The sequence below is a fragment of the Fukomys damarensis genome, unplaced genomic scaffold, assembly GCF_012274545.1.
Source record: "Fukomys damarensis isolate Sample0158 unplaced genomic scaffold, DMR_v1.0_HiC HiC_scaffold_9, whole genome shotgun sequence".
Classification (NCBI taxonomy): Eukaryota; Metazoa; Chordata; class Mammalia; order Rodentia; family Bathyergidae; genus Fukomys; species Fukomys damarensis.
Genome location: NW_022900921.1, coordinates 8329705 through 8354892, shown reverse-complemented (window position 1 = coordinate 8354892; position 25188 = coordinate 8329705). Strand labels below are relative to the sequence as shown.

Sequence of the window (25188 nt, the reverse complement as noted above, 5' to 3'; positions counted from 1 at the left end):
TCCGGAGAGGCATCTGAGTTGTCTCGCCAGGGTCACCTGAGCCTCAGGGTGCTCAGGAGAACCACACAAGTAGCTGCCATTTGTCCCCCGAGACCACTGGCCCAGCCGGAGAGATGACACGCTGTTGGTTGCCTGCCTCTGCCTTGCTTTCCTGACAATCCTTGGTTGCGCTCCAGCTCACAGTCAGGAGGCTGGAGCTCAGAGTGGCTGAGCCACCTGCCTGAGGTCCCAGCGCCTGCTCAGCTGAAGTTTTCAGCAGGGCCTTCCTCCCGAGTGTGGAGTGGCCAAGGGGGTGGCTGCCCAGGCGAGGCAGCAGGGTTATATACTTCCTCACTTTTTCCCCCAACCACGTGTGACTGATAAACCAAGGATGCTGTCTGGAACAATGTACAGGTAAAAGATAAAATGCGAAGATGTGCAAAAAACTGGGAAGGTACAACCTCACCGAGAGAGAATTTAGTGAAACAATACCTTTCACAAAAGCATAGAAAAAAATAAGGTCAGTCTCACAAAGGAAGTAAAAGATCTTAACATTGAAAATTACACTACTCTGAAAAAGATCAAAAAGGGTATCAGAAAATGGGAAGTTATCCCTTGTGCGTGAGTAGGAAGAACCAACATAGTGAAAATATTTATACTCTCAAACTGGTATACAGATTTAATGCAGTTCCAATCAAAATACTCTTTTTGCAAGCCCAAGCCAGGTGCCAGTGGGCCAGTGACAACCTTGTTCTTCCTCTGGGAGCAGAGAGTACAGGGAGGGGAAAAAACGACTCAAGCTAGGAAAAACAACAAAAAACAACCCACTGACCTCCTGGGGACAAGTGCTCAGTGTGTGTGTGTGTGTGTGTGTGTGCGCACATGCACAATCCGTAAAAGAAAAAAATTAAGTAGACTTCATTGAAATTAAGAACTTCTTTTTTATGTTTTTTTTTTTTTTTTTTTGATACCGGGGATTGAACTTGGGTCCTTGCGTTTGCAAGGCAGGCCACCGAACCGCTGAGCTAAATCCCCAGCCCATCTTTGTTTGTGTGTGTGTGTGTATGTGTGTGTGTTATGAACTACTCTTTTAAAAGACATAGTTAAGAGAATGAAAAAACAAGCCACTCTTGGGAAGATAGCTGTAAATCGTATATCCCACACGTGACTTGTAACCATCCCTTAGAAAGACCTCACAGATGTCAGCAAGAAAACCCAAATGTAAATGGGGCAAGAGATTAGAGCGGGTGCTTCAGCAAAGAAACTGTACTATTGGCAAAGACACACACACACACAGGATGTGCATCATTAGAACCTCCACAGGGAAATGCAGATTACAACCACACCGGGATGGCCCTGCACTCTCATGGCGTGGCTAAGACTGTGTCACAAAGCTGATGGCACCCAGGCCCCCTGAGGATGAGGAGCAGGGGGAGCCCTCGGCATCCACTGTAGGAATGCAAGATGACACGGTCACTCGGGAACATAGTTCCATCCTTTCTTTAAAAAGTAAGCACAAATTAAATTTTTAAAAAAAGTAAGCGCAATTTACAATAAGACTCGGCAAAAAAATGTGTGCGCTTTTGGTGTCCGTCTAAGAGCTCTTGGTCTAACAGAGTGGCATTCTAGACACGGTTGCTGCCACACAGGCTGGCAGCGTGATTTTGAGCAAGCGATTTGCCCTCTCTGGGCTCAGCTCCAGCTTCTGGTGAGGGCTGCATCAGGGAGTCGCCCAGTCCCTTCAGCTCTGCCATTTTAAGTGTAAACCGGATCATAACAATCAGGTTAAGGATCTTATAATAAGAACCAGAAGCGCCATTTTCTGGGCATTTTGCAGGGACCAGGCCTGGAGGCGCCAGGCTCCAGCGCATTACCCCTTCCCGAGGAGCTCAGCACTCTCCTGCTCCAGTCTCGCAGAGGAGACCCGGCGAGGCCCAGCGAGGTCTGCTCGTGGCGCCAGGGTGCACGCAGGGGCGGGGGGCACAGTGGGAGTCAAACACTGGCGCCTAGAGGGCAGGGACTGCGGCGCAGGTGACCTCAGGCCATGGCTCCCTCTGAACTGGCCTGGCGGACTGGTTAGGGAGAGGGAAGCTGAGGGTGGGAGATGGGTCCCCCTGAGCCCGGGGGACAGAAGGCAGGCGAGGGAGTGAATTTGCAGCCAGCGAGCTCGAACAACGCATGCATTCTACCCTCTGTCACTGGGTACCCTCGAGGTCCCTCCCTTGACGGTTTGAGAAGAACGAGGGCGCTATCCCTACGAAGTGTGAGGGGAGTTCGCGCAGCCCAGAGCGCGTGCACCCGTGTGCGAGGGAGCCTGGCGCTGCTTTGGGGAGGAAGAGGCCCGCCTTGCACGCACGCAGAACCGCGGAGGACCGCGGCGTCTCCGACCTCGGGGACGGTCGGAAGTCTCCAAACCGAGCCGGGAGACCAGCGCCACTCGGCTGACTAGGACGGCGAGGTCCCGGGTGGGGCCGAGTCCCGACCGGATTGCGAATGCGTCATTCTGATCCCTGGCGGCAGGGGGCGCTGTAAGCCAGAGTCAGGCGGCCGGGGAGCCGGGTGGTGGGAAGGAGGGCCGGGCCGGGGGTGCATGGGTGGACGAACTTGTTCTCGTCCAGCCTGTCTGTGGCCGGACCGGCCGAAGCCCAGGGCAGAGGGCAAAGCGACTGTCCCACCACCCTGGTGCCAGCAGGGCACGACGTCTGGGAGACGTCCTGACTCGGGCTTGGAGTCGGCTGCGGGCAGGCCCGGAGCCGTCCTGAGTGAGCTGCAGAAGTTGGACCTGGGCTCCTCTCTCTGGCCTCCCGGGCCTCTCTACGCCCGCCTGGGAGTGAGGGAGGCGCCCGCTCCCCCAGCCCTCCCATACCCCCCCACCCCTGTTCACCGGTGTCCCAGCCCCACCTATGGAGCTGCCCATGCCCCGGAGGGGATTTCCGGGCAGCAATCCAGTGACCAGCTCCCCAGACTTCTCCAGGCCTGCCCCGGGCCAAACCAGCAGCAGTCTTTCCGTCCAGAACCCGACTGAGTAGATGCACTGCCCCCCTATCAGATCGCACCCCACTTCTGAGACGCACTTTGGGCAACAGAAGTTCCAAGCCTGAGCAGACGACTGGAGGAGACTGCACGTGCCTTCCAGACTCTGATTGAAAAATACGAGCAGGCAAGATGGCAGTGTGGTGGCTGTGGAGGAGAGGAGGAGAGCATTAAGAACGGTTGGGGAAGGCTTCTCTGGGGTGTGGTGAAGGTATGGGAGGGGAAGCCTGAGGTGGGGGCGTCCCAAGCCCGAGCCAGGTCTGTGGACAGGCAGTGCCGCCTGTAGCGCTGGGTCAAGGAGCAGGCTTTCTACATGGAGAGTCGGCTGGTAGGGTCCCCAGCAAGAGCAGGGCACAGAAGTGTTGCTCCCTCTCTGGCTGCTGGCGGGTCCCTCCCTGAGTGCTCCCCCTTCCCTCCCCCCAACCCGCAGTTTAGAACAGTGGGGTACAGCTGGTAGCCAGGGCTGCGGACCAGGCCTGGCTAGGCAGGGTTAATCCCAGGGGCCTGGAGCAGGACTGATTAGCAGGCTCTGCCACTCCCTGCTGATAGCAGAGAGGAAAGCAAGTGGGGAAATCAAAGCAGGCAGCAGGGGGCTCCAGAAGCACCTCTGGAGTGTCTGTCTCCCTTCCTGAGGCGGGGGACCCACCCTGAGAGCCTGCCAGCTTTCTCTCTCCTCAGGTGCTGTCAAAGCCACTGTTTCTGTCCCGTCCCTGTGGATTTATCTTCAAGGAGCCCTGTTGCAGGAAGGGAGAATGCAAGGTTTAGGGCTTCAGAAAGGGCCTGTGTAGTGCAGGTCCCGGCGTCACAAGCTGCACGCCCTGTGCACTCCTCCAGGGAGTAAGCTCTGTATGCACAGACAAGGAAGCTGGAAGGGACGCAGGGAGTGGAGGTCTCTGCCACAGGCTTCCTGTCTCGGCCCAGAGCTTTCCCACCACCTACAAATACAGGGCCTCACTCCTTGCAGAGCTCCCTCAGTTTTGGGCTGCTGGAGTGGGGGGACCCCATGGACATGAGTGGGAAGGGGCCCCTGAGGAGGGAAAAACTGGTCCTGGGGCAGTATCACTACTAGGGACAGGATGTCCAAGTGGACTCACTCTGAACAAACTGGAGGTCCGAGTGGAGGCTCAAGGAGCTGTGGAAATGCAGCTTGCTCTGGATCTGCAGGACCTGAATGGCCAGGAGTGGGGTGCTGGGGGAAGGGTGTGTGCACTGGACAGGGACCAGGGCTCTTGCCTGTCATTTGACCTTCAGCCCTGAGTCCTGGGGGCTGGGCCAGGGGCGAGTCTGTGAGTCTGGTGTCTGGAGCAGGGTGAGAGGGGCTGCAGGGGCTGGTGCCCACATTTCTGGCTGTCAGGGACCCAGTACAGCAGGTACCATCCTGGTGACCTTCGGGTGACTTGTCTGGGATCACCCAGCTGGTGAGCACTGAGCCTGGAATGCGAATCCAGGGCTTCCTCATTCCATAACATATAGTTTTTAGGCTGACCTGCTCTTTTTGGCTCCCTTTTCATTGACTGTCTTTCTTTTGCTCTTTCACTTTTTGCTGAGCATTTGCTATGTGCCAGCCAAGAGTTTGGGGCCTCCAAACTGCTCTTTCCCAGTGAGGCCAAGCAAGGATCTCTGCAGATTGCAGTGTGCTGGCTGATCCCCAGGTGATCTTTGTGGCCAGCCCCTGCTGTGCTCCCTCGAGGCCTGGCTAGGTGGGGCGGGGCGGGGCTCTGCAGAGGGCTTTCAAACTCAGGTGTGTCCAGGTTGCCTAGGGAACTCGAAAAAGTACAGAGAGTCTGGAGATGTGCCAGAGACCCTCCTTCCACTGGTGAGGGTCTTGTGCGTTAGACTAGCACCCAGGATATCTGCCTTGGGCAGCATGAGAGCTACACTTTGAGCTTCACTGTGCCAGAAAGACTGAAGGCAGGAAATGTAGAAACTCTGTGGCCTAAGTCTGAGGTGAGAAACATGAAGGACTCGCTTCTTAGAAAGAAGTATGGGGCTGGAGATTTAGCTCAGTGACACTGCACCTGCCTTGCAAGCACAAGGTCTCGAGTTCAATCCCCAGTACCAGAAAAAAAAAAATTAAAAAGAAAAATGCATAATTCATACCCACAGATGAGATTTTTACAGTTTTAGGGAGTTCCTAGATTCTTGAAGGGCCAACCATGCAACAAGGGATCCTTGGACCCCAATTTAAGAACCCAAGTCCCAGATCACCTGGCCTGTGGAGACCCCCAGACTCCAGGCACAGTCCCTCCCCCTCTGAGTTCCCACAGCACTCAGTGAGGACTTACCTTTACCAGAGTTGACGTAGTTGCCTCCCCTCCTTTGCTGTGGGACATGTGACTTCCTGCCATAGAGTGGAATGATGCTCCCCTGTTCCCTGCGAGGTTAGACACAGTCATGTGATTATGAAATATCAGCCACAGGAACTACAAGCCAGCCTGACATTCTCCAAGTTGACTGCACTTTGTCAGTGATCTGGGAAATGTCCGTCCCCCAGTGACTGGATGAACTGAATCTCTGGCTCACCCACATTCACCATGTAACACATGAGGAAACAATTCTGGGCTGGTTGTCACCGCAGCAGAACCTGGCTTGTCCTGACTGACACTGGTGACTTGAAGGCAGGGTCTCTCTCTGATTGCCCTGGAAGAGGCCGGTACCTACGAGAGGTATAACAATCACCCCAGCTAGTGTTTATGAAGACGTTGCTGAGTCCTGTTCCCTATTTCCTGCTAATTCAGCTAAAGCTCTCAGCAACTTTATACACTAAGCACTGTGGTTCTCATTTTACAGAGGAGACGCGGTTAGCCAGTGGCCTAGAACCTGAGTCACTGTCCTCCACCACCTTCCTTGCCACATCATGTGTGACCCAAGAGACAGTCAGGCCAGGGGCTCTTCTTGCCACTGTCTTGGCGAGTCTCTTTCCTGAGCTTTAGTTTTCCTGCCTAAGTTGGTTTAATCTTGGCCACCTACACCCCTGCAGTGCTCTGCATGGTGCCTGGCTCTGATTTCTCATTCTGATGCTGCCCTGCCTTGGAGGAAGGTTCTTGGACAGAACAAATAAATGGGTGAGAGGAGAGTGAGGTCGGAGCTGGAATTCCCTGTCTTGGGACCTACAGGAGCCAGGAGACAAACTGGGACGTTGTCCCTGGGCCCCAGAATTGGGTTAGAGGTCAGCCCCGCCCACGGAGCCTCTGCTGTGCACAGGTCCGTGCAGGACACTGGACATGAGTCGCCTGCTTCTGATCGTCACTCAGAACCTGTGAAGTGCTGTTCTCCACTGCCGGCGAAAGGTGAGGGGACAGAGGCTCAGGGACGAAGAGCTGCTCCAACACTTCGCTGGAAGAAGGGGCTGAGCCAGAAGGCAGGCGGACCTGACTGGGTTTGAAGCCTGGTGTCAGATCCTCTTCCCTTCCTGAGGGGAGAGAAAAGGGTGGCAGGAGAGTGGCTTAGCCTGGGCCTGGGGACTTCCTGGTTCAGTGCTCTTTCTCATTTACAGCCTTTGCTTGCTTAGAAAGGCGTGAAAAGTGCATGTGTGCACGCTCCCACACACACGCACATGCACACGCGCACACACTCTCCAGAAAAGAAGGAAAGCAAAGGAGGCGACCCCTCAGGGGCTGCAGGGCCCTCCCGCCCGGCCTGCCTGCCGCAGCAGCAGCCCCTCTGCCGCACAGACTCTTTGTCACCACCGTGATTGGTAGACTAAACAGCTGGAGCGGAGCTGGCCTCCTCCTAGCTCCCTCTCTCTCGCCAGGGCGGCCAGCCGGGGGGCTTTCAAAGACCTGCCTCGCTGCTATCTCCGCCATCAGCCCCAGCAGCATTTAGCCACTTTCTTCAAACACCCAGCCAGGGCATGATGGTTAACGTCAAATCTGGCAGCAAGTCATAACCTATAGGGCCGGGACATTCATCACAGCCTGGGGCCCCTGGGGACTTCAAAGGGGAGGGTGGCCATGAGCTTTTCCTCTTTCCAGAGCCTCAGATGGCTCCTGAGGGCTGGAGGGATCACAGGCTATCCCAGCTGGCCAGCCCAAATAATAGCAAGGATAACAATCAGTATTGGTTATTGATAATAGCTGTTGGGTCCTGAGGGATCACGACTCTCCAGGACCTGTACTGTGTTTTGTCTCACATAAAACCCACAGTCACCCTGTGGAGCATTATTCTTAATGCATTGTTATCTTTATTTCAAGGATCCAGGAGGAAGAAGCGGGGTACCTCCACGTGCTCACGGGGTGAATGTTCCCATTCTCACTGAGGAGAGAAACAGTCTGAGAGGCCGCGGTGGCTCTCTTGGAGTGGTGTGACTGGTAAGTGGCAGGGCTGAGACTCAAAGGTCTGCTCTAGAGCTGGACCTCACCTCACAGTCTGCCTCCTGGGCCAGGCCTGGGTCGCCTGAGCAGTCTCAACCCCTCTTGCTTCTCACGGGCCCCAGCATGTGCCAGGAAGCCGGAGGGGGGTCCTGAGCCATGTGACAGATCCCAGACTGAGGGGGAAACCCGGGAGTGTCCTGAACCTTCTGCTTGGGCGGCCTAGGCTACTTCCGGACAGTGGAGGACCAGAGGACCCAGTGCTAGCCGGGGAAGGCACTGCCTTATCCAGGACCCTTGACCTGTCTGGTGCCTCTCATCTGACAGCGGGGCAGTCCCCGAAATTGGGCGTGGTGGGGCTGTGCTTTGGCCACAACACTTCTGGTGTAAGGACAGAGGTGCGCTCAGCCAGGGATGCATTTCCCTACAACAGCCCTCAGCAGATGGACCAGCAGATGGACACCATGTCCCCAAAGCGCCCTGTCCCACTGTCCGGAGGGAGCGCAGAGCCCGGAGGGTGTGTGAAGCAGGAGGACACAGGGTTCCTGCTCACTAGGCCTCAGCTGCCTCAACGAGGCCACTTGTGTCCCCAGGGAGAATGTTCCAGAAGGCTTCCTGAAGGCGCCAATGCCTGGGCTAGTGGAGGAGTTGGGAATAAGGTCCACGTCGAGGGAGCAGGACTGGCCTACCAGGGTTCCCCAGAAACAGGACGCAGGTGTATCATGCGTATGTGTGCGTGTCATATACGTGTAGGGGCTGACAAATCTTTCTGGAGACCTGGAAATCCAGGCACAAGCTGATGTTGCAATCTTTTTTTTTGGGGTCCTGGGGACTGAATTTGGGTCCTTGTGCTTGCAAGGCAGGCAGCGGAACCACTGAGCTACATCCCCGGTCCTGATGTTGCAATCTTGAGCTGGAAACTCAGACAGATTTCTACCCTGAAGGCTGGCTGGAGGCAGAATTTCTTCTTCTTCTTTTTTTTTTTTGGTTTTTTGAGACAGGGTCTCACTATGTAGTTGAGACTGACCTGGAACTCACTATGTAGCCTAGGCTGGTCTTGAACTCACAGCGATCCTCCTGCCTAGCCTCCCGAGTGCTAGGATTACAGGCATGTGCCACCACATCCGGCTCAGAATTTCTCATTTTGAAAATAAGGCTCAGCTCTCGCTCTTCAGTTCTTCTAGTACGTGGATGAAGCTTTCTTAGAGGCGTGAGCTCTACTCGAAGTCTATAGGTGTAAATGTTAATGGTATCTAGAATAAACTCACAGCAGTGTCTACGCTGATGTTTGGCCAGACAGGTGGGCACCGTACACTAGCCAGGCAGTCATATAAAATTTACCTTCACAAAAGAAATGCTGTATAGTTTCATTTAAGTGCAATTTCTAGAATAGTCAATGTCATGAGCATAGAGGGTGGATTAGTGGATACCAGGGCCCAGCGGAAGGAAGAATGAGAGGGTCCGTGTCTTTCTAGTTTGGGGTGATGAAAAAGTTCTGGAAATGGATGGTGGCAAGGGCGCACGACGGTCTGAATGCACTCAATGCCTGCGAATTGTACACTGAAAAATAATTGAAATGAGCCGGGGGTGGTGGCAACTCAGTGACTTAGAGACCCTGACTCAGAAGCAATTATTTTTAAAATGGCTCGGGATGCAGGTCACTGTGAAGGGCCTGAGTTCAATCTCCAGTACTGAAAACGAAGTTCCAATGGCAGGTGTCGTGACACATCTACTGCCCAATAACCAGCACCAAGCGTCACACCAGGGGAGGTCTGAGGCTTCTCACCCGCCGTAGCTTTCTCTTCCTTGAGACAGCGTCAGGGCTGCATGGCGGCAGCAGATGACAGTCGGGGACATGTGGGAGGTATGCGGGCGGGCAGGAGGCCGGCTGTGCTGAGGCCACAGGGTCCCCCTTGGAGCTGCGCTGAGGCCTTGGGAAGGGAATTCTCTCCCTCCTACCCATGCTACACTCTTGTGCTCCCTCTCCTGAAGCTGCCTGGGGGAACGTGGGTCCCCAGCCTCAGCTCACGTGCGCCTGAGCACAGTTACTAACAGGCTGCCTCTTCCGGAGCGCTGAACTGCTTGCTCGGTGTTGGGCCGAGCTCGTATTCAATACATTGTCTCCTTAATGACTCAGGATACAGGGAGTACAGCGACGTTCCTCTAGGAGGGGGATGCCACTGTTACTGCCGTTTTACAGATGGGGAAACCGAGGCACAGGGGATTAATTGTTTATGTCACAAGCCGATAAGTGCCAGAGCTAGGGCTTTACTCCTGGCCTTTCCAACTGCAGTGGTCACCCCAAAACTCTGCTCCACCGCCTGCCTCATCATCTCCTCTCTGCTGTTCCTACGGGGCGAGGCCGGGGGCAGCTTGCGGCTCTGGCGGGCCTTGCCTGGGTTTGAATCTCACCTTCACTAATGCGACTTGAGTTTTGTAACGCTGGCCCTGATCAAGTCAATGAGTCGTTCAGTGGCCGTGTCTGTAAGTGGGGATTGGCTACAGTGACCCTCATGGGTTTCCTGTAGCATTAAACGACGATCTGCGTAAAAGAGGCAGTTCGGTGCACCCTCCCACTTGGGACCCCAAAAAGTCAGTGACTCATTCTGCCCAGGAAGGACTGCAGGCTCGTTTCCCTCCAGTTTTGCCTTCTTTGTTCTTTCACAATTGGCCTATCCTGTTTCGTCATTCTTCCGCTATACTATTTGGCAGTGGCTGTTCCTAAAATCACCAGAACTTTGGCTGGTGGAGCCTTTAAAGCGTTGTAGGAGGAGGAGGAGGAGGATCCATTTCACACTCCGGTGGGGGCAGGTGGGGCGGCGGGGCTCTGTCACCTGGATAGGCTGAGGGGGCTCCCCAGGAGTCACGTAGCAGTAGGGCCGAGTCTGGGGTGATTTACAGGAGACACCCAGGGTGTCTCAGGTCACCTGGGGTGATTTACTTGGAGACACCTAGTCCACTAATCTGGTAAACAGGATCGGCCAGGCCCTGCTGGATTTATGGGCTGCCAGAGGGGCCTCTCGGCAAGGGCGAGGCCTACAGCCTGACCCTTTTCCTCCTGACTGCTGGCCAGAGTGGCTCATGGGCAGTGGCCAGGACGCCTGGGTCCCAGGCCCACACTGGCCCTTCAGTGGCCGCAGGGGGTGTAGGGGCTGGTCCCTGTCCCTCCCCGTGCTCCAGATCTCTGGCGCCGCGTATTCAGGGGCAGTTGGCAAGCAGTGAGCATGGGAGAAGCTGGCAGACTGTAGACCGGTCCTCGGGGTCCCCCAGTGGGATAGCCCTGAGTGCCACATTGGGCTGGATTCTGGCTCAGAGGATTCCTCACTGTGTGATTCTCTGAGCCTTCGTTCCTCCATGTGTACAGGGTGACAGTGTAAGTCCGTTTCCCACAGAGTTGTTACGATAACGGAAAGAGAGCGTGCACCTGAAGTTCTTAGCACCTGACACTTAATAAATGGGGAAGGGTTAACTAACAATGATTACTGCATGGGTAACTGGATTCTCCAACAGAGAGGCTTTTCTAGGGTGTGCTTCAAGCTTGTGGTCACAGGAACTGAAGGAACGGTGGTGTCCCTAGCGGGGGCAGAAGATACGTGCAGAAGTTACATGATAGACTAAATGTTCCCACAGGACCATTGCTGAGTTTTTAAACACAGAGGAAAAGGGCTGGGTGAGGTGGCGTACACCTGTAATCCCAGTACTCGGGAGGCTGAGGCAGGAGGATCACTGTGCCTTCAAGGCCCGCCTGGGCTGGATAGTGAGGTCAAGGCCAGCGTGAACTACACAGTGAGACCCTACCTGAGAAACCAAAAGTACATAAATAAAAAATAAAAATAAAAATAGAAAAAAAGAGATGAAGCAACGACACAGTGACGATCCCATGACTTAAAGTACGTGCTCACAACAGAGTCAGTGCAGTGCCTATCAAAGTTTCAAACTCCCAGCAATCCTTCTGCCTCTGCCCCCAAGTCCCAGGATCACAGCACGCACCGCCATGTCTACTGCACAAGTGAATTTGTGCAAGAGGACAAATCCCATTCAACAGGACATTTGTAACAGCACATCAGAAAAGCAGGCCGCGCACACACCTATGTGCATGCAGAGCTTCATGAATGCTGAATTTTTTTGCCCCAAAGGACCCAGGAGAATGAAAATAAATTTCATAGGATTGCGGAAAATATTTTCAAGTTATATATCTGATAAAGGATTAATATCCAGCGCATATAAAAACCTCCTACAACTGAACAACAGCGAAATGTGAAATGTGCAGAACAACCCTGCAACTGCACTCCTAGGTGTGCAACCAAAATAATCAGGCACAGGGACTCAAGCAAATGTTGTGCACCAAACTTCATGGCGATACAATGCATAGTAGCCAAAAGACAAAAACAAGACAAGTGTCTGTCAGCAGATGAATGAGTAAGCCATACATGGCCATACGCTCAACGAAATATTATTCAGTCTAGAGAAGGCGCGACATTCTGATACGTGAGACCATACAAATGGGTCCTAAAAACATCATTAGGTGAAATCAACCAGACACAAAAGGACAAGCATCATACGACCCAACTTGCATGAGCTGTGTTGTATAATAGGCAAGTTCATAGAGAGAAAAAGTAAAAGAGTAGTTACCAGGGGCTGGAAAGTTGCCATGTCATGGGTACAGAATTTGTTTGGAGCGGTACAGGAATTTCGGAGATGGGCAGCGGTAACTGTTATGCAATGTCACGCCTGTAATGACTGTCACTGACTGGCACAGTGACAATGGTCAGAGTGGTGTGTTTTGTGTCATCGCATTTTAGCAACACAAATGCACAGATGCAGAAAACGAGCACATGCATTTTCCTTTAAAAAGGTATACATTAAACTAAGATAACATGCGCCTTTCTGTGAGCGAGCATGTGTGTGTGTGTGTGTGTGTGTGAGAGAGACAGGAGGGGCAATGAAGGTAAAAGGAAACAGAGAACATAAATCTAAGTTCCAGCAGCTTGGAGCCCCAGTGCCAATGGGCTATGAACAGAAGAGAGCGGTCATGTCAGCTCTGCAAAAACATGCAGTCAGAACAGGACCATAGCTGACAAAGTGCTGAGATGGCCGCCCGTGAACTGGCCATGCCAGTGTCCACTGCACTATGCTTCTTGGTTTCTCTTTGCATAAATACTCGATGTGACTGAAATGTACAATGTTTACCTTTTAAAAAAATTTTATTGCAAGAAGAGACACACTGTACTGTCATCTCTCACAATGCTGCATTTCTCTTTGGACACATTCACCTCGTTGCTCCTGCCACTTTCCGCAGCAGCTCTGGAAGTCCTCTGTCCTGCGTGTCTTGAGGAGGTGTGATTAAAAAATACAGTGAGCGTGGCTGCTGCCGAGGGCCATCCATGGAAAGGCAGGCTTGTGAAAGCGTTCTGCTGTGTCCTTATCCACTTTTGTGCGTTTGTTTGAGACAGGGTCTCACTAGGTAGTTCAAGCCAGACTTGAACTCACTGTGTAGCACTGGCTGGATCTCATGACCATCGGCGGCTTCATTCACTCAGTCTGGCCCTGCGTGACTTCTGCTTCCTCCTGAAAGTCGCACTGAGCAATGTTTTGAGGCAACTCAGGTAAACGCTTTTAATCCGTTCAGTCGAGGCAGCCGTGACGGCGCAACTGAAAATGCTCACGAAAGAGGTTTACAGAAGGGCTTCAGAAAGCACCAAGAACGATGGCATAGGTGCGCTCAAAGTGACGGGGCATATTGTGAGAGCGATGGGCGGCAGTGTATCGTTTACTGTACAAAAAAGGTAAAAATAAATTAAACATTCGTATATATCCTGACGGAAGGTAAGGCAGCGCGTTACCAGGGCTGGAGTTCGTGGCTTGTGGGAACCCGTGGCTGAGGTCCATGCCGACTCTCGCCTTCTCCTGCCTCTGTTGGGTATGGAGGTCTTGGCTCCCTGTCCGGTAGCAGTGGCACAGCCTCTGCTGACACCGCACAGGGCCACAGCGTGCTTTGTTTCCATCCAGCCAGCTCTGCCTTCCACAGATAGAGGCCGGCAGCACCTTCGGAGTCGCGACAGCTGCGCTGGACAAGCGGCTTCACTGCTACGGGGCAGAGGGCTCTGGGCGCCGAATCTGTCCTACGGGGCTGCGCGGTGCCACACTCTGGCCGTGAGGGGCGCGTGTGAGGTGGACGGGTGCAGGGGGACGGGGAAGGACAGCGGCAAAACACAGCAGCTGCGTGGCAAACGGCAGGGGAAGCAAAGAAGAGGCGGAAGGAAGAGAAGGACGGAAGTGACAGAGGGGCTCCCGGCTGGGGCAGGGGCTCCGGTCGCCGCTAGCCAGGCCCCCACACCTTCATGCCCTCGCTCATCGTCGCCTGCAGTGAACCCTACCTTGTTTCAGACCCTGATGAAGCTCCTGCCATAGCACAGCCAGCATCTCCCAGCGCACATGGACTTTACAAACAAGTCAAACGAATAAAAACCTCAGAGGGTGACTGTGTCAGCAGGTAAGCATCTGGGTGCAGGCCGAGAGGCGTGAGCCTTGTGAAAAGCGGGAGGAAGGGGAGAGAGTCCCCTTGGCGGTGGGAGAACTTCGGAGACGGACAGGGCAGTGGCTGAGGAAACTCTGGGTCTGGGGCCGACAGGTGCCCCTGCCCAGAAAGTCCACACCCCTTTCCTCCTCTTAACTCTCTTCCAGGAGGGCCTTCAGGAGTCAGGCCGTTGCACAGACAAACAGTCCACGGAGCAGAGGCTCTCAGTTCGTAGCTGGTCCACGAGGAGGCTGGCTCTCTTGACTCCATCAGGGTTCTGACCGTCTTCCCTCCTTGAGATGGTGATGTTTCTCCCGTGGACATCAGGGCTGTGGTGAGAAGCCGCAGGACTTGGTGAGAAGCTTTCTACGTTCCTTGGGGTCCCTCTTCTCACTGGGGGACCGCTCGGCCAGTTTCTGCAAGATGAAAATACAAAATACCTCTGCCTTCTGAGAGCGCATCTGAACCTCAGTGAAGTAAAATTTTCTTCGCTTTTCTAGAATTTTTCCACTTTGGTCCTAAAAGCATGAGTGATTTGGGAAGTGGGACAGGAGTCCTGTTTTCACAGGACTCGCAGGTGCCCGGGATGAGGACCGGCGGGCCGGCGAAGTTCTGAGGGGCAGACACAGGTCGCCCAGGCAGACGTTTGAGGGGTGAGAGAGTTCAGTCCAGCCCCAGAAAGCGCCTTGTCACTCCTCACTGCGTCAGGGTGGAGGCCCAGAGCCAGGAGTGTGGGAGACGGAGAGGTGGGTGCCATTCCCGAGGGAGATGGCGGCACGGTGGGAAGACAAGACGCTTGGCTTTTGTTGTCAGCACAAAGGGGCCTCTGAAATCTCCTTGATCATGGTGGAGTCGCTGCTTCCTCATAGTTCTGATGTGAGGCCGGGCCTAATCCGATCCAGAAGAGGAGGCCTGGCAGGGCTCTCCCTTCGTGGGGCCCAGGGGAAGGCTGTGGGGCGAAGGTGTCTGTCTGTGTGTGTGCACATGCGCCGGCCGTGCAAGCGTACCGTGTCATTCAGCGACTCTGTCTCTTTCCAAAAACAGATTCCAGGCCTCTCTGTACACATCCAGAAGCGATCGTGGCACTTCTCGAGGAAGCAGATCTGGCAACAAGAATTAGATGGTGAAGCGGGCGGGACTCCTTTTCTTTTCTCTCTCCAGACACGGCAGCTGCTTGTGACACCATTCTGAGAGCTGGGTGGCTGGCAGGGGACAATCCTCCCTTTGCTGCTCTGCTGAGACTCCACTGGCCAGAGCACCCCACAACCCACAGCGGAGGGACCATCGGACGCCTTTTATGGCTCCAAATTTGAACAGAACCCGTTTCTGCCCATTTCTTTGGGCCAAATTTTTGGGAAGAGATGAAAAAACAGAAACAAAGCCCCGGAAACTGTAGCGAAGCAGGGACAAAGGGGTTGCCTAATTTTGAGTTCAGTGCTGTTTTTCTAAGATTTGATTCTCTAAAAAGCAGTACAAAGCACATAATGATGCCTCACAACTAGGCCTTCTCCTGAGCTCCCCTGTGCCCTTCCCCTAAATTCAAACCACTTGTCTCCACATACGCTTTCTGGCGACACTGGAAGCTGGGGCCGCCACAGCTGGCCACCCCGGGCTCGCGGGCATATGGCTGTGGAAGGTGTGGGGGCACCCAGGGGGATCCTAACTGCCAGGACAACCTTTCCATCCAGATTGGAGACGTCATCTGCAGGGGACCCAAGGGACCCGGCCACTGCCTCTTTGACTCAGTCTGGGAGAAGATGTCCAGGGCTAGGAAGGAAAAGAATCTGTTTCTACCTCTTCTTCCGCCCCCGTGCCCACTGGATGTGTCTAAGGCCCAGAGAGGGTCCAGAGAGGGCCAACACCAGACCTCCCACGCTGAGCCCCGGACGGTGACAAAGTAGGCGAGAGGAATCAGGACAGGAGGGGAGGAGGCCGAGCTCGGTGCGCGTGCAGTTCTGTCGGAGTCCAGCGTTCCGAGCTCTCAGCACAACACAACACCCTGCCTCTGCGGAGGCAGAAGGAGCCCCGCCAGTCAGCCCGCAGACGGGCAAGCCAAGGGCCAGGGACGGGTGGGGATCGCTCCAGCACTTCAGGACTTTATCAAGAGTTGGGAATAGAAGCTGGGGACCCCAGGGCCATCAGCAGACCCTCCTGGAGCTCTCGGGCTCAGAAAGCCTGGAGTCCACTTGAACAATGGCCTTGTCCCTGCTTGGCCAGCTCTTCCAGTCCCTGAGGATCCAGTTTCTGTGAGAGTCAGGCAGAGACCCTCCTGCCTCAAAAGGGGGTCTGCAGAGGGTGGGGCCCTTGTTCCTGCCCATCTCCTAACTCCCCAGCTCCCTGCCCCAGGGGAAAGCTCCTCGGAGTCCCAAACCCAACCCTCTAGCTCAGTAGAACACAGATGTTATCTGGCCAGGAGCTGATTCACCCTGCTGACATCTCAGCCGCTGGGCAGGAACGTAGAGACAGAGCCACACAGAGCAGTCCCAGGGCAGGGCAGCAGCAAGAGGCTCCCCCTGCCTGCGCTGCACAACTGTGGGAGTAGGGCTGGGGAGCAGGTGATGGCCATCAGGGACTGTCGCCGAAACTCAGAAGAGCGTCCTGTAGGAGAAGGGAGCCCCAGAGTTGAGATGGATTTTCAGAGACCACTGGGGCTCTGGGGGCAGTGCTGACTTCTTCAGGTGTGGAAGCCAGGCTGGGTGGGGGCTGGGAGGAGACGGCCAGACCAGGTGGCCTCACAGGAGCTCACCTGGGAGGGACAGGAGCACTTTCGTCAAGCTCTGTACCTCTCACTCTTCATTTCTACTGGCTGGTTGGATGGAGCTAGAACCAAGGTCTCTTGACTTCCCAGATTTGATAGTTAAATGGAGAAAACAGAAATCTCATGAGGTTTTCAAACGTGACAGTCCCAGTTTGAATATCTGGTTTCTATTCTTGCTGGCCACATGGTCCTTCCTCTCTGTGTGACTCAGGGTCCCCTTCTGTAAGATGGCGACAGTCACAACTACAGAGGCTCTTGGGAGAGTTAAGATCACATCTCTCAATGCTCTGGAAACAAATGCGTTTCTCCTCCCATGTTACAGAGGAGCAGAGAGTTTGGGGTCTCGAGAGAAAGCAGCTGGCAGTGGAAGCTGAGAGGGCAGCTGATGGAAGCTGATTTCAGCACCAGGACCCAGATGCCTCCTCCTCACGTCCCCCTGAGCAGCGGCTCCAGTCGAGAGACCAGGGATATTTATTGCCTTTGTCCCCCAGATAAGGCTCGACTAACTAATGCAGCCAGCTGTTCGGAGTCATGGGAGTGAAGATTCTGCTGAGCTGGGGTGGTGACTCAGGTCTGAGTCCCAGCCCTGTTCTCTCAAGCAGGAGCTGGCAAATTACGGCCATGGGATGGATCCTGTTGACTGCCCATTTTTGTAAATAAAATGTTCCTGGGAACAGTGACGTTGGTGTGGTCTGCCCAGGGCCTGCGGCTGCTTTCGGAGCCACGGAGGCAGGGTTGTGTCGTGCCGGAGAGAAGCTGTCTCACAGAGCCCGAAATGTTTTCTACCTGGCTCTTTATCCAAAAAAGGTGCCCTGTTTTGACTTTGAGCCCCTCTGTTCCCCGAGGACTTCGAGAGTACCGGCTTCACACCAGGACGCTCTTAGGCAGGAGGTAGGCACGCGCTTAGAGTGAGACCTGGGGTAGACAGGCAGCGAAGCAGCTCTTCCTGGTCAAGGAGGGTGTAAGGGTCAAACAGAGACAAAGCTTTATGCCCCGCACAGGAACAACTTCCTGTGTTCTGCATATGTACATTGGGATAGATGCAGAGGACTTTTATCGTTCTTTTTTTAAAATGTCATTATTTAAAATGATTTTAAAATTCCATTACTTATTGACGGACATTGCTGTTTATCATTGCTATATTGGAACTGTTATCTTTTCTCCTTTGAAGTATGGTCTGGTGGGCATGGTGGCACATGTCTGTATTCCCAGCACTCTGAAGGCTGAGGCAGGAGGATTACTGAAAGTTTGAGGCCAGGCTGGGCTACCTAGTGAACAAAACAAGCCTAGCTTAGAATCTGTAGTGAGACCAAAACAATAACAACGAAGCTAAACCATTGCCACAAACAAAACAAACAAAAAATATATATAGGGAGCCAGGGATTTAGCTCAGTGGTTCCACCATCTGCTTTGCGAGCACAAGTTCCCGAGATCAATCCCTGGTACCCCTCCCAAAATAAAAAAAAATATAGTCTATGTTATAAACTTATAACACCTTAGGACCATTAACTTCCCCAAGTGGACGGAGAGGTCTTTATGACTAAGAGATGTGAGAGGTTTGATATACGGGGATTAAAGGAACAGACCCAGGCCCAAAGAAAGGTACGGCCACGGTGGATCCAGACAGAAAGAGCTCTAGACTGGGAGTTAACAGATACTGGTTCTAACTCCATCTAAAGAGATGTGTGATCTGGATTTCTCAGAGTCCCCCTGTGCCTCAGTTTCCCTTTCTTTGTAGGAAATAAAGCTATTGCTTCAGAAAACTAATGGCTTTTCCTAATATCATTAAAAAAAGAAAGAAAACCAGACAATTACCCAAACAAAGCCCTGGGAGGTAGTTTTGCTACAGGCTGATGCTAAACAAGATAACCTTTGAACCCCCAACAGGATTCTCAGTTCTGAACTCAGCAGTTCTCCGGGAGGGGAGCGGGGGATGGTCTTCAGGCACCAGGCACTGTACCAATCATTCTGGGTTTAGTCACGGGGCCCAGGACTCCTTTATCAGAAGAGGGGGGATTTGGGTCTGAAGAGGGTAGTGTGTTTCTGGCGGGGAGGGTGGAGCAGAGGAGCACAGGATTGGTCTCTCTGCTGGGGAGGAGCTGGGTGCCCAGCGGAGCGGGAGACTGCCCGCCCTCTCTGCTTGGCAAGGGGGGCTCTATCGGAGCCAGGATGCAGAGCAGGATGGGCTTGTCAGCGGCGTCTGGCGTGGGTGTCCCCCTCCCAGCCAAGCCCTGCAAGTGGCCTCCCTGCAGACCCAGGGGGAGAACTCTCTGGTCTGTACTTAATAGCGGCTCTTACAATTTGATAGAGATGGAACATTTTCCCCATCTAGTTATTTGTGTTTTTACTTCTGTAAGTAGGTTACTCCTGGCCTTAGCTTTTATTATATTTTCCTGGGGCAATATGTGTCATTTGCTTTATTTTTATTTCTTGAGGTTAGTGACTTTGTATGTAAATGTCTTTTCTTTACCATATCAAACAAAACTGAGTGTAGCAAGATGTTAACAGCCTTCCCCTACGGTCTGCAACCCGAGACTCCTAGGAGACAACCGCTGATTAACATTGCTGGGTAACTGTTATCACCTCTTCTGTAATTACACAAATGTATTCACCGTATAATTACACAGACAGAATGCTTCTCCTTTTTCTCTCAATGAAAGTGAAAACCTATCTTATCTCTTAACCTGAAATCTTTAAAATTTCTCCGTTTGAAGGCTGCATTAATTCTCTCCTAGGCTCCTATTTTCCCCACTGTCCAAACTTTTTCTGGTCCTCATTCCAAGAAGAAAACCAGAATCATTAGGCCAATTCTACAGGTTAGGGAAACAGACTCCAAGAAGAAAAGCGATTTACTTGGGTTCTTACCCAATTCGGGATGGGGACAAAAACCCAGGACTCCTGCTGGGGGCGGGTATCTTCCTTCTCTATGGAACTGAATTACAAATTCTGCCCCTAAGGGCTGGAGATTTAGCTCAGTGGTGCCAGTGCCTGCCTGGCAAGCACAAGGTCCTGAATTCGATCTCCAGTTATGCCAAAAAACAAAAAACAAAACAAACAAACAAACAAAAAAACCCCAGAAATTCTGCCCCTAAATCGATCCTCTTGAGGACTTGGACTGCAGCTTGGGTGGGGAGCAGAGGAAGTGTAAGCATCATCAAGCTCAAGGAAAGAAGAGAAATTCAAGCGATCCCCAAGGTTCTAGTCCACCGCTAACTGGGTGCTGGGCACCCTTGGGAAGCAGTTTGGCCTCTTGTGGATCCTCTCTGTGCTCATCTCTGAAGGGAAGGATTTGGCCTTACCACGGGAGTCCACACATTGCTTTCTGGAGACCCCCACAGTTACGGCTTCTCCAAAGGAAACAACAGAGTATACTCAGGAGTTACTACTGTGCTGAAAGGATGGACGCAACCTGCACATCTACCAGCAGGGGGCGGGCTACATCATCACACTTCACTGGGTCACCTCATCGTGTATTCATTCTATTACTGGGGGTCTACTGCCAGGACCCTGAGAATCCGTGGTGAACAAAACAGACCAAATCCCTACTGTTTTGGAGTGTCCCTGGGGGGCAAGTCTATTATGTCCTCTCTGCACCACGGAGAAGGGACCGAGACGGCTTCATGAGGCCGGCGTGGATGGGTGCCCAGGCCACCGGGCAGAGAGGTGGGTGTAAAGCACCATGGCTGTTGTGGGCGAGGCCTCTATGTACGCCTGTCCCCTACAGGGCGCGTCTGTACGTCTGTCAGAGGAAGGACAGATGTTTGTACAGACGCCGAAGGAGTTTGGGAGGTGCTTCACCAAACGCTGGTATCGCGTCTCAAAAGGAAGGGGGAGTCCAGGACGGGGAGGAGCTTGTCTAGGGCGGGTTATTATCAGGATCTTGTAGAAGGACGACGGAAGAATCTGATTTGCAGATAAATTGAAAAAAAAAATTCAAGTAAACTTCCAGAAGGAAGAAAAGGATAAAAATGAATCTACAAGTTCCAACCTTTAGGAGGCTTTCAAAACTTAAGGAGACCAGGTTCCGCCATCTAGCCAAAGCTAGGAAGCCTCTTGGTTTGGGGATCAGAGATTTGAAACAAACCAATCTTAATTGCTGTCTAGATCTAAGAAAGAACATCTAGGCAGCGTCCACACTGCTTTCAGCCATAGCCAGTTTCTTCTTCGGCGCTTAGAATCCCCTTTCGGCAGAGTCCAAAAGAAACAACTCTCCCAACACTGATTTTACAAAAGGGGAAACTAAGGCCTGGACATTGTGATTCCTCATTTTGCCAGGGAACCACTGGCGGAGCCTAAAGTACAAACTGGGAAGAAAGCCTGTCCTGTCTTCAGACCCAGGGGCCAAAGGCTGGAGGGCTGTGGACAGAGCAGGGGATGAGGGACAGGGTGAGGGGGACTCCATCCTCTGCCTCCCCCTGGAAGCCCAGTGCTGAGTCCCGGTGTCTGGCACATGCTGAAAGAAAGCCTTGTCAACGCGGAAGGAGATCAAGGCTGCCGGGCAGCGGGTGCAGAAACGCTGGCTCCGCATCTGGAGGAGATAGGGATGCGTGGACACTGCCTCCGCCCGAAGCAGGCGCTCTCCACTCGAATTCCGAGGGGCTTTGGAATCACTAGACTGTCTCCCGCTCCCAGGAAACTCCGGGCTTTAGTGGAGCCAGGCAACTGGCCATCCATCATTCTTATCTCTTGGCTCTGGCGGCCCTAGGTCCCTGGCCTGGATGGGCCCAGGGGGCCACGGGAGGCTGGGGCTGGGGGCCGGGAGGGGCAGTGATAACAAGGAAGCAGCTGTCCCTCGGGGGAACTTCAAAGTGCCCAGAGCTGAAATTTATGGGCAGGAAAGCTTGCCTCAGAGACCAGAGGGCCACTTATCCCACAAATATTTACTGAGCACCTACTGTATGCCAGACACTGGGGTAGGGGCGTCTTCCAGACCCAGAGACTTTGTTTATGTGGCTACCTCTAGCTGAGGGGGCAAGGTTGGCTGGGAGGATCGCTTTCGTTATTCAGAACGCTTTCTGGAGGCCCAAGGTTGTTGGCATAGTAATGAAACACCCTCTTATGGGGGGCCAGGTCTGACCCCCTCTAACACAGGTTCAGAACTTTGAATTCAGACGGCCCGCCTCTCAACTTCCTTAGCTGTAAAACAGGGAAATAACGGCCCTTTCACTGTAGGAGGAGGGAGAAAAAAAATGAGATCAAAAGCTGAGCCCCCGGCCTGGCAGCTGTTGCAACAAAGGTGGCTGTCTTGTGGGGACAGCTGATGGAGGCGTTTATGTGCTAATTTAATATTTACCAAACACCTGCTCTGTCCCGCGCACACGTGCTGCCCTGGGAGTTTGCAAAAGCTCCTCCCTCTCCCCCAAGTCTCTCCAGGTCCAGGCTCTGGGGCTGAGCAGGAGGATCAGAGACCCTCAGGAGTTCAGGCAACAGAGCTGTGAGGAGCTGCCAACACCAGGGCCTCCTTAGTCCTGGGCTGGAGTCCGGCTCCAACTCCTGCTTTCTGATCTCCCAAGCTTTGCTTTCACAGCAGTGTGGGGGCCTCACTGCCTTGCCTGGCCTGGACATCTCCCAAGGAATGCTTTCCTTCAGGAGCTGAGGCCAGCCTTCCCCCTATTTCCTCCATTAGACTGTACGCCTTTCTCATGCTCTTTGAGCCTCAGTTTATTCATTTATAAAATGGGTGCATTAGGAGTTCCTAGCCTGTATGATGATTATGTGGATAAAAAGAGATTTCAGGGCTAGGAGTGTAGCTCAGTGGTAGAAGCCCTGCCTGGCGTGCATGAAGTCCTGGGTTCTATCCCTAGCCCTGGGGGAAACAGCAGAGAAGATCACAAAACTCCTGGTACAATACCCATACAACAAAGCCTTTGGTAAGCAGCAGCCATAACAATAAACAACAAAAAAGTGATGATGAGCCTTGGGAGTCAGTGATACCGGAAGAAGAAGAAAGAGAAGGGCAGAGGAGAAGTGGTGGAGGAAGAGGAGTAGGAGGAATGGAAACTGGAGTTGTACTTTGTGAGGTGGAAAGCAATTCTCAGGGAGACTACAGAGGCACGAGAGAGCACATGGGATTTCCAAACTGCTTTCCAGCTCTGAAATTCACGTAATTGTAAAAAAAGGAAAGGCGTGTGGAATTCTTCTACCTCTTCTGTATCTTGTTTCGGTGGGGTTCCCAGGTCCACCAAGCAAGTCATGGCTTAAACTGCTCTGTATAAGGCTGTAAGCCAGGCAGAGCTGAGCATCGCCAACGCCCAGTGCCTTCTCTCACTAGCCTCCCTCCCCAAGGCAGCAGTGGGGGCTCCCCATGACCAACGATAGGGCTAACTTGACCTGTACCCCTACTTCTTTGCTCAAAACTCAGATACTGAAGTTCTGTCTTGGTCCATGTAAGCTAACAAAACAAGTGTATCCCAGACTGGGAGGCTTAACCACCAAACACTTATTTCTTACATTCTGGAGACTGTGAAGTCTAAGACAAAGACGCCGGCAGGTTTGGGGTCTGGTGAGGGCCCTTTCCTTTGTTCACAGATGGCTGTTTTTTCTGCTGTATCCTTGCCTGACGGAAAGAGCTGAAGGAGCTTTTGGGTTCATTTAATAAAGGCTTTAACGCCATCCAGCAGGACTGGACTGTCTTGACTTCACCACCATCTGGGCCTCACCTCCTGACACCACCACTCGGGGGAGTAAAATTTCACCACGTGAACTGAAGGACTAGCACAACATTCAGTCAATAACAAGTCCCGCTCCCCAGTACGGAGTCTCTTCAGAGGAGATCCTGTTAAAACGAGGCTGCTAGGGCAGGTCCTAACGCGGTACCCTGAGAAAAGGCGAAATTCGGCCAGGGGCAAAGTCCTCCAAGCCCAGCACTGTGAGAGACCTAGGCCGGAGGATGGCAAATTCAAGCCCAGTCTGGGCAACTTAGACTTAGTGAAATACTGTCTCAAATTAAGAAAAAACAAAAGACAACAAAATAACAAAAAAGGCCTGGAGAGGTAGGTCAAAGGCCGGAACACACACACACACACACACACACACACACACACACACACACACAAAAACTGGACCCAGAAATATGTGTAAAGGGGACCATGAGAAGTGATCCAAGAACAAGATCCCAATAATGAATGTAACTGTACTGTATACCTAAAAAATACCAATAAACTCAATGAGGAAAAAAAAAGTGTTGGCTGGCAAAAAAAAAAAAAGTGAGCCGGGACACAGAAAAACTCGCTCCGCAGAGGAAGGGGCGGAGCTGGCTGACGGAGCTGGTTGACGTCCTGGTCCGAAGCCCCCAGAACTGTGAGGCAGTAAATGAGGGCTCTTCAGACCACCTGGCCGGGGCACTTGGGTCCCAGTGGCGGAGCACCCTGGTGCGGACCTTACGTGGGGCTCCCTAGGGACAGCCCGAGTAAGCACCCAGGAATTCCCTGGAAGCTTGCTCTCTTCCCGGTCCGGCCCCAGGCACAGGCAAGAGCACGGTGTGAAGGATCACCGGGTTCCCCTCCAGGACGCCGGCCCCGGGCCAGAAGCCGCATGACGGGAAAAGCATCTGTCCTTCACCTTGATGGGGCCCTTGGAGGAGAGAGAGCCGTTTTTTTTTTCTGGTGTCCCCTCCTGGGCCGGCCGCGGCCCTTCTCTGCTGCGCCCCCTGCAGGCTTGGATTAGAAAACTCGCCATCCCTCTAGTCCCTCCTCGCTGTGCTGTGTGCTCCTCCTTCCCCGGATTGTACTCTGCAAAAGCCCAACCCCAGACTGCTGTCTCCAACTCCAGGACCCCCTTACCTGGTGGCCCTCAGCCGGGCACAGGACAGTCAGGATCCCAAGGTTGCCTTGGAGACAGAAGCAGGAAAAGTCGAAACTAGTCACCTCGGAGCCGCCAAGAAATTATCCAGAGCTGGTTTCTCCTCCATCTTCTCCGGAGCCTCGCTTGTGTCCTGGCCTAGATACATTACTGTATTTTGCTTTAATGCAATTAAAGCAAATGACTACGCCCCCCCCATGGTTTCGATCAGGTTAGGGATCTCATAATCGATCTTGGCACAGTCTAGACAGGAGTCACTTTGAAGCTGTTTTAGCAGGATGAGAACAAACACTTTTCCCAGAGTGGTCACACAGGGTAAATAGGCAAGTGGGGTATCTTGTGGGGAGGGAGCAGGGCCTGGTTCCAGGCAGCCTGGCCCCGGGGCGCGTGTGGGCTGCACCCCAGACGGAGGAACCTTCTGTACAGATACCACACACTTAGGCCTCCCAGGTGCCTCTCTCAGGAAGCCAGTTTTTGCTGTTAACACCTGGCTCAGGGCCTAAAGGTGTATTGTTTGTTCAGGGTGAGCTGTCCTGCCCCGCGGATGGGAAAAAGGTCACTTTTCTTTTTGCAGAACGTGGACTCACATCTTACAGAATCATCCTGTCTTTGATTATCTTGCAATCTTTTGGATTGCGTGAAGAAAGCCTCAGTGTTTCACTGGCCTGTCTTCAACGCCTCTCTCAGCTGGATCATCTTTCCTTCTGACAAAAAAGGAGGCCTGAAGGCTCTGCGGGGTAACAAGGTCTGCCCCGACTTTAATAACCCTGCTTCATTTACATGGAGTGAAT

At 53.2% G+C, this 25188-nt stretch overlaps 1 long non-coding RNA gene across 2 annotated transcripts; it reads left to right on the top strand.

Moving 5' to 3' along the window:
* The first annotated feature begins 5945 nt into the window (after window positions 1-5945).
* On the top strand, window positions 5946-17252 carry LOC117285371. Of its 2 annotated transcripts, XR_004516388.1 has the most exons (4): window positions 5946-6302; window positions 7206-7322; window positions 14007-14193; window positions 14884-17252. It is a non-coding gene; the product is annotated as an uncharacterized LOC117285371 (long non-coding RNA). The 2 variants fall into 2 exon arrangements; XR_004516387.1 differs by having other exon boundaries at window positions 14007-17252.
* Window positions 17253-25188: the final 7936 nt, after the last annotated feature.